We start from the raw sequence: 8,340 nt of genomic DNA on the forward strand, positions 1-8,340 counted from the left end.
TGGATTGTGTCTCCCCACATGCTGTGCTGAAGTCCGAATCCCCGGTACCTGCGAACGGGACCTTATTTGGAAATAGGGTCTTTACAGATGTAGTCAAGTTCCGAAGACGTTATTACGGTGGGCCTCAATCCGATATGCTGGCGTCCTTATAAGATGAGGGAAATTTGGGCACAGACCCCCAAGGGAGAAGGCCATGTGACGGCAGAGGCAGACATGGAGGGGCTGCGGCTTCGAGCCCTGGAAGGCCAGGCTGACAGCGTCCCCAGAAGCTGGAGGAGGCGGGGAGGACCCTCCTCTAGAGCCTTCAGAGGGAGCACGACGCTGCCCACACCTTGATGTTGGACTTCTGGCCTCCAGAGTGTGAGAGAATAAACTTCTGTTAAGCCCCCCGATTTGTGGTGCTTTGTTACAGCAGCCCTAGGACACGCATACAGCAGGTAAGGACCCCAGCCCATCGTCCGAGCAACAGTGACCGGGTGAGTGGAGCGGGGGCCGCGGATGGACGTGTAACCGGGTATGAGTGGTGGGGTCTGCTGTTAGCGGTGAGGCCCCCGCACCCTGAGGAGAACTGGAGCAGCTGCCCCAGACTTCCCGCCCTGCGCTTTCAAAGCAAGTTCCGCTGAGAGCTGCCAGCCAGGGCCGCCGGCCTCCTGCCACGCGCCCCCACCCCTGACCTGTCCTGCCTGAGCCCGGAGAGGACTGGGGGGAGCCGCGCAGTGTCCAGGCAGAGGCAGCGCCCCTGCTTCCTGTCAGCCCTGGAGCAAGGCAAGGGCCTGGCGAGGGCTCCACAGTCCAAAGTGCCTGCCCGACAGACGGGCATCTCACTCCAGCGGCGGAGTCCTCCGGCACCCACCCCATCGGAACAGAGCCAGCCGCAGGGGCTGGGTTTACCCGCCCTGAAGGCGGGCCTCACTCCGGGACACAGTGCCCACTCCCCGGAGTATTTCTGAGAGCGAGAGGCCCCTTAGAGCAGAGGGCACCCAACGGGTGGGAGGTGGGCCTGGCCACGGGGGGCCCCGGGGGTCGCAGAAAACAGCTCACTCTGCAGGTTCAGTTGCAGAGGCGGCAGGCGGGGTGCTGTTCATAGGGGTGTAGGGCGGGGTGGGGGGCCCCTCCGTGAAGGAGCCAGAGAAGCTGGGCTGCTGTGCTCTGAGGGCAGTGGGCTTCCAGCCTCAGGGGCCTCACCCCCACCAGCCCTTCCACGGCTTTGGGAGGGACCCCAGAAATGCATTCTCATTGTCACATTGTTTTTGAAAATTTGTAAAAGCTGTATAAAAAATGAATATAAGTATATATGAAAGATATATATGTGTGTGTATATGTACATATAGATATATACATTATATACTATGTATATCTATATGCGCTTGGGCTGCCAAAACAAAGTGCCACAGACTAGGTGGTTTAAACAACAGAAATCCATTGCCTCCCTGTTCCAGAGGCTGGAAGTCTGAGCTCAAGGTGTCAGCAGGCATGGCGTCTCCTGAGGCCTCTCTCCAAGGCGTGCAGACGACCGTCTCCTCGCTGGGTCCTCACGTGGTCGCGTCCCTCTGTGTGTGTCTGTGTCCTCACCTCCTCCTCCTATAAGGACACCAGCCTTGGGACTTCCCTGGCCATCCAGTGGTTAGGACTCTGCGTTTTCACTGCTGAGGGCCCGGGTTCCATCCCTGGTTGGGAAACTAAGACCCCACAAGGCACGGGATGTGGCCAAAAAAGAAAAAAATAAAGGACACCAGTCAGACTGGAGCAGGGCCCACCTTAGTGACCCCATTTTAACTTGATTACCTGTGTAAAGACCCTATTTCCAAAAGCAGTCACATTCAGAGGTGCTCAGAGTTAGGGCTCCAACAATGAATTTTTTTAATTTGGGGGACACACAATAGCTATAACTGTATCTTTATATATTCTTTATATATATATTAAAAAGACTTTTTTCTTAAAGAAGAGCTCAGAAACGTGTGCTCATCAGGCCCACTGGCCACAGCCACAGGAATCCAGCGGCCAGGGAGCCAGGCGGGCAGCAGGCAGCACGTGGCGGTCGGGGGGCGGGAGGGAGGGACAGAACCCCAGCAAGGCCCAGCCCTGTGTGGCCGTTCCCGCTCCTTGCCGGGCTGAAGTCCCCCCACCGAACAGGAGGAAGCGAAGTCACCAGGCAAGGCCAGCGAGGCCACACGCGCAACTGAACCCTCAGCTGAGTGCTGGCCTCCACTGCCTGCTCCTTGGGAAGTGGGGGAAAGAGGGCGTCAAAAGAAAGAGCAGATTAACCTTAAAGCCTGCGTGCCGCCAGGCTCAGCCCTAGGGTTTGCTGAGCGCAGGACCAGGCACAGGTGGGAGGTCCCACTGCGTGTGTGCTCGCCTTGTCCCAACCTGCACCCTGAGGTCCCCCAAGAAGGGTGTCAGCACCCCATCCTGTCACCGCCTGCACACACCAGAGCACCCCCCGCCCTGGGCCAGACCCAAAGAAGGGCCTGGCAACCGGGGGAGCAGCTCGGGCCGTCTGGGCCGGAGTTCTGGGCCCAGGTACCAGTGCCTGGTCGGGCAGGAAGGAGGATGGGCTGTGAGGGACACAGCCCCCGGCTGCAGGCAACTCTAGTGAGCGGCCCCGGACGGGCCGCAGCTTCCGGGCCCGAGGGCTGCACTGTCCACTGCTGCCCACACTTCAGAAGCTGGTCGTGAGGCCACCGTTGGCCACAGGCTCTGTGTTGGGTCGCTAGGCCTGTCGTAACAAAGTGCCATAAACTGGGTGGCTTACAGCTACGGTTTTTTTCTCTCGCGGTCCCGGAGGCCAGAAGTTTGAGGTCAAGCCGTCGGCAGGGCTGGTTCCTTCTGAGGCTGCGTGGGAGACTCTGTCCTGTGCACCCCTCTGAGCTTCTGGTGGTTGTGGCATCTCTGGTTTTCCTTGGCTTGTAGAAGCACCACCCTGGTCTCTGCCTCAGTCTTCACGTGGCTTCTCCCTGTGTGTGTCTTTGTCTGATGTCCCCTTTTGTGAGGACACAGTCACGTGGGATGACGGCCACCCGCTCCAGTGGGACCTTGTCTTAACCCATCTCATCTGCAGGGACCCTATTCCCAAGCAAGGCTACATGCTGAGGTGCCGGGGTCAGCACTGCAGCCTGTGAATTGGGGGCACAATTCACCCCATCACAGCCTCCTTCCTCTCCCCCGGTGCCACGTGCTTCTCTCTCTCTGCCAGCACTTAGCTGGCTGGGGTTTTTACCAGATGGTGGGACCCGAACCCTCATTCGTGAAGCTCCGAGTCCTCAGTGGTTCTCTCTGGGTGCCACAGTTTTCTACGGCCCTTTACCACCACCCGGGAGGCTGTCATGTGGCCCCCTAGGCCCTGGGTCCCTGACGTGGGGCGCTCTCCCACCCCACGTCTCCCTGGCGAAGAGGACTGACCCCCTGGCTGGCACACTAGCCCCTTCTCCAGCCGCTGGTCCCGTAGCAGGAGGACGCCAGCGGCCCAGGGCAGTCTCTGCGCCATGTGCAGGAACAGTCCACGTTCCCTGGACGACTGGGGACCAGGACCTCCAGTCCTGTGGATCCCGCGTGGCCAGGACGGAAGGAAAAGATCCTCCGCTAGATTATTAGACGTCACAGTAAGTGGTCGTGCTGCCTCTACCCCGTGGTTCCCAGACACGTCATGCATTGGTCCCTGGTGTGAGACTGTACCCCGTCCTGCTGGACACATCTCAGCATCACTGGGCAGCATCACTGGGCCCCCAGGAGGCCAGGCCACCTGTGTCAGGGTGAGGGGTGTGGGACGAGCCCAGAGAAGTTCGTGGACACAAGGCCACTGCCACACGTCCTTCCTCTGAAATGAATCCCTTGATGAGAAAGGCCCTTTGTAGAATGCAAGTGTCTTAGTCCATTTGGGCTGCTGTAACAAAACGCCATAGACTGCGGGGCTTACAGAGAACAGGAACTGATGTCTCGCAGTTCAAGGCTGGAAGTCCCACATCAAGGTGCTGGCAGGGCAGAACCTGCCTCCTGGGCCACGACTTCTTGCTGTGCCCTCAGGTGGTGGGGGGAGCCAGGGAGCCCTGCGGGAGCTCTTTTCTGAGGGCACTAATCCCACTCCTGGGGGCTCCGCCCTCCAGGCCTAATCACCTCTCTAATGCATCACCTTGGGGGTGAGAGTTCAACATCTGGATGTGGGGGACACAGATGTTCAGTCCTCCCCACCAGGATAGCGAATGAGGCACCCTGCAAATCCGCAATGGCAGCGCTGGCAGGAGCTGTCCAGGTAGGAAACACACAATCCTTGGGCACAACCAGCCCTGACCCCTCCCCGACGGGAGGGCCCGCGGCACTCTCCCTGCTTCCATGAAGCTAGGCGGCCCCTGGGGATGGAGCCCCATCAGTGGCTCAGACCCTCTCTCTGCTGATGAGACAGGCACCTGGCAGTGAGGGCCGCTGGAGGGGTGTGGCGGGGGCCGGCCGGGCGTGGAGGCTGCAGCCACCATGCCTGCTGCCCTGAGCCCGCTGTGCGCGGGTGAGGAGGTGACCGACACCGCAGAAGGGGCCATTCTGTTGACCTGATCTTCGAGCGTCTCCTGGGCAGGAGATGCTTCTGGGGGCGTTTCCACAGAACACAGGTGTCGTCAGGCTCTGCCCATTTCAAGCGGTTCCTTAGAACACCCCTCGCGGACCCTCCGTGCCGCCTGCCACCCCACCCGTGAGCCCCACCTCGTGAACCAGGGCAGTCGTGCCCCAGGCCGTCCTTGTGACCTGTCTGGTAATGGCTTCACCACTGTCCTCCGGGGCCTCCCTGGGGGGCTGCGGCGCTGTGGGGACGGCTGCCCGCTCAGACCCCACGTCAGCTCGTTCCCTTCTTCTCTCTTCTGTTAACCCGTCAGCTGGGCGCCGCGTGAGGCCACAGACACACTCTGAGGGAGGAGGCTGAGCAGCGGCCTCAGTGTCTCAGGAGGTGCAGCTGTGTCAGGCAAACACTCTGCCTTCTGGATCTGGGGGGCCTGGGCTCACGTCCACCGTCTTCAGTTAGGGATGGGCCTGCTGCGAGGCATGCTCAGTTTTCCATTTGTGGGGATGGACGGTCAGCGGGGGCAGCGCGGGCAGTCACCCCATGGCCCGCGGTCTCATCTCCCGGGCCCAGCAGCTCACCAGGACCTGCCTCTCGCACGGAGAACTATGAGCCGAAGGGAGCACGACCTCGCTCCAGACATCTCGGGGTCTTCCCTGTGATGCTCCTGTTAGAGCCGCCAGAGGTTCCCCACAGAACTCCACCTTCTGCGGGCCCCTCAGCAGCGCTAACCCCAAAGGAGTCATAAGCCCCAGATGGCAGGACAGCCTGGACCACGCCTGGCCCCAGGCAAGAGCTCTCTCTCCTGCTCTGAGCTCCACCCAAACCTGGAAGCCCACGTGTGTTACTCAGTAAATACGTTGGGGAAACACATCCAAACAGGGTACGTGCTGCCTCCAAAATCCAAAATGACTCGCCATGGGACTTCCCTGGCGGTCCAGTGGTTAGGACTCCACGCTTCCACTGCAGGGGGCACGGGTTCCATCCCTGGTCTGGGAACTAAGATCCTGAAGCCGCCAGGCGCGGCTGGCCAAGCACGGTGCCCCATTTTCCGAGGTGAGCGACACAAATTATAGCGACTCATCTTTCACTTTGCAGGGAGGGCTGACCACCACGCTCCAGATCACCAGCCCCTGGAAATATCACCACCTGTACTTCCACGAGGCTCACCTCCCAGCCTCTGACACACGTCTTCCCAAGGCATCTGGTGTCCTTACCACCTCCTGATACCGGATCCAGTTAGTGTTATACAGTCAATGCAGGGGCGCAGGGCAATGTATCAATTGTGGGATGTCAGTGTGACCCAGTTCCCCGGGAGCCACGCCGTGACAGGTGGGGGGGGCGACGTTGCCATGAGGAGACCAGCAGGGTTTACTGATACCCCTGCCAAGTGAAAGCAGACGGCTTCTGATTTTCTAGGCTAGTCGGGATTGAGGGGAAAGAAAAACAAAACACCAGACAGGTCACTAGCCGTTCGCTGGGTGCAAAGGGCGCAGTGGTTGCTCCATGAAGACACAACATCTGGAAAAGCTGCAGGTATCGCCAGCTGATTAAAATTATCACAATATCCCGTGGTTCTTCACGCCCAACCTGCAAATGCAGAGGGGGAATAAGCACACCGAATGGGATGTGTGTTAGTTTGTGGTGATCAAGGGCTTCAAGTAACCCACGTTTATTCTCTCACGGTTCTGGTGGGCAGAAGTCTAACATCGAGGTGTCGGCAGGGCTGTATTCCTTCCGCAGCCGCTGAGGGGAAGATCCGCCCCTTGTCTTTCCCAACTTTTCGAGGCACCTGCATCCTCTGGCTCAAGGCCCTTTTTCCATCCTCAAGGCACCACCTAACCTCTGGTCCCTTTCACTCTGACCTCCCCTCCTCCCATTTTTTTTTTTTTTTTTTTTTTTTTTTTTTTTTTTGCGGTACGCGGGCCTCTCACTGTTGTGGCCTCTCCTGTTGTGGAGCACAGGCTCCGGACGCGCAGGCCCAGCGGCCATGGCTCACGGGCCCAGCTGCTCCGCGGCATGTGGGATCTTCCCGGACCGGGGCACAAACCCATGTCCCCTGCATCAGCAGGCGGACTCCCAACCACTGAGCCACCAGGGAAGCCCCCTTCCTCCCTTTTGTAAGGACCCTTGTGATTACTATGGATCACCTGGATAACCCAGAAGTGTCTCCCCATTTTAAGATCCTTGCTTTAATCACCGCTGCAAAGTCCCTTTTACCATGTAAGGTCCCATATCCTCAGGTTCCAGGGTTTCAGAGATTAGGACATGGACCTCTTTGGAGGGACCATTATTCAAAGAATCACCACCCCTGTGTTTTTCAAGACTTTCACGGTGACATTAATTTCATTTCCCTCAGGGATATACTGTGGGTTTGCATTACAGTTTTGGCGCGGTTGGAGTGCAGCCTCGGACATTCTGCTTGGCCCTTTCTACCCGTGGGATAATAAAAAGTGGATTTGGTCTTTGTCCCCGTTCCCGGCCCAGAACTCCTAAATCCCTTGGAGTTTTCTGAGCGATAGAAGTGTCTTTTGTTCTTCATTAGGAGCCTTTTTTGATAACAGCTGGATTTATGCTAATGAGGTGATTTGGGTTGAGGCCCCTAGATGGCTTCAGGATGGGGCCGGTCACCAGAAAGGCCCAGTGGCAGAGGGTTGGAACGCTCAGCCCCACCCACAGACCTCCTGGGAAGGGGGAGGGGTGCTTCAGATTAAGCTCTATGCAAACTCTCCAACAATAAGATGCGATGGACTTCTGGGTTGGGAACACATCCAGGTGCCAGGAGGGTGGCGCACCCCAGTTCCATGGGGATGGGAACTCCTGTGCCCAAGACACTTCTGGACCTCACCCTATGGACCTCTTCATCTGGCTCTTCTCCTGTATCCTTTACAGTAAACTGGTAAATATACATAAGCATTTCCCTGAGCTTTGTGAGCCATTCTACAAATTATTGAACCTGAGGAGGGCATCATGGGACCCCCGACTTAAAGCCTTTGAGTCAGAAGCACAGGTGACAACGTGGACTTGTGACTGGCATGGTAAGGGGCAGCCTTGTGGGACTGAGCCCTTAACCTGTGGGATCTGTGCTATTTCCAGGCAGATAGTTTCAGAATTGAGTTGAACTATAGGACACCCAGTGGGTGTCCGCTGAGAACTGAAAGGGTGCTTGGTGTGGGAAAACCCCCACACCTGGGGTCCAGAGTGTTGTGAGAAGAAATGAGTCTCCCTTACACTAGTTTCTTAGCTCTTATTCCATAGGTCAGTGAGCCAACATGGAAATCACTCCCGTGCCACGTCTGTCTAAGTCCAATACATCCGGGAGCGGGGAAATGACCGGGACAGTCCACGGACCACTGGCCTCACTTGGGTCAAACTTTTTCTATCACTTGACCTCCCTAAGCCTCCCCTCTGACATGGTGGCACTTGGAGGCCCAAGGGGCTAGTTCAGAGCCAGTATGTGGCCACTCCCAGAGGATGTGGCTGTTCTCCTTCCCCAGCTCACGTGGTTGGTGGCCACGGTCCTCTGGGACAGGCCTGGAGAAAGGTTTGAGGCAGACACATGTGACCTCACAGCAGCATCCTTCCTCAGAGGGACCCGGCCTCCCTTCCAATCAGGGAGCTTGGGGTCTGTGGCCTGACGCACGTGGGGGAGCTGGGTGAGGGTCTTGAATCCCCAGCCTGGTTCTGCTTCAACCAACAACAAAGCAAACCCTTAGTGCTTCTCACAGCAACTCAGCTGCAACGGCAAATCCCAGTCCTGCCTGCCTGCACCCACATGAGCACCCATGGGGCCCCAC

The sequence above is a fragment of the Mesoplodon mirus genome (assembly GCF_964341445.2).
Source record: "Mesoplodon mirus genome assembly, chromosome: 4".
Classification (NCBI taxonomy): Eukaryota; Metazoa; Chordata; class Mammalia; order Artiodactyla; family Ziphiidae; genus Mesoplodon; species Mesoplodon mirus.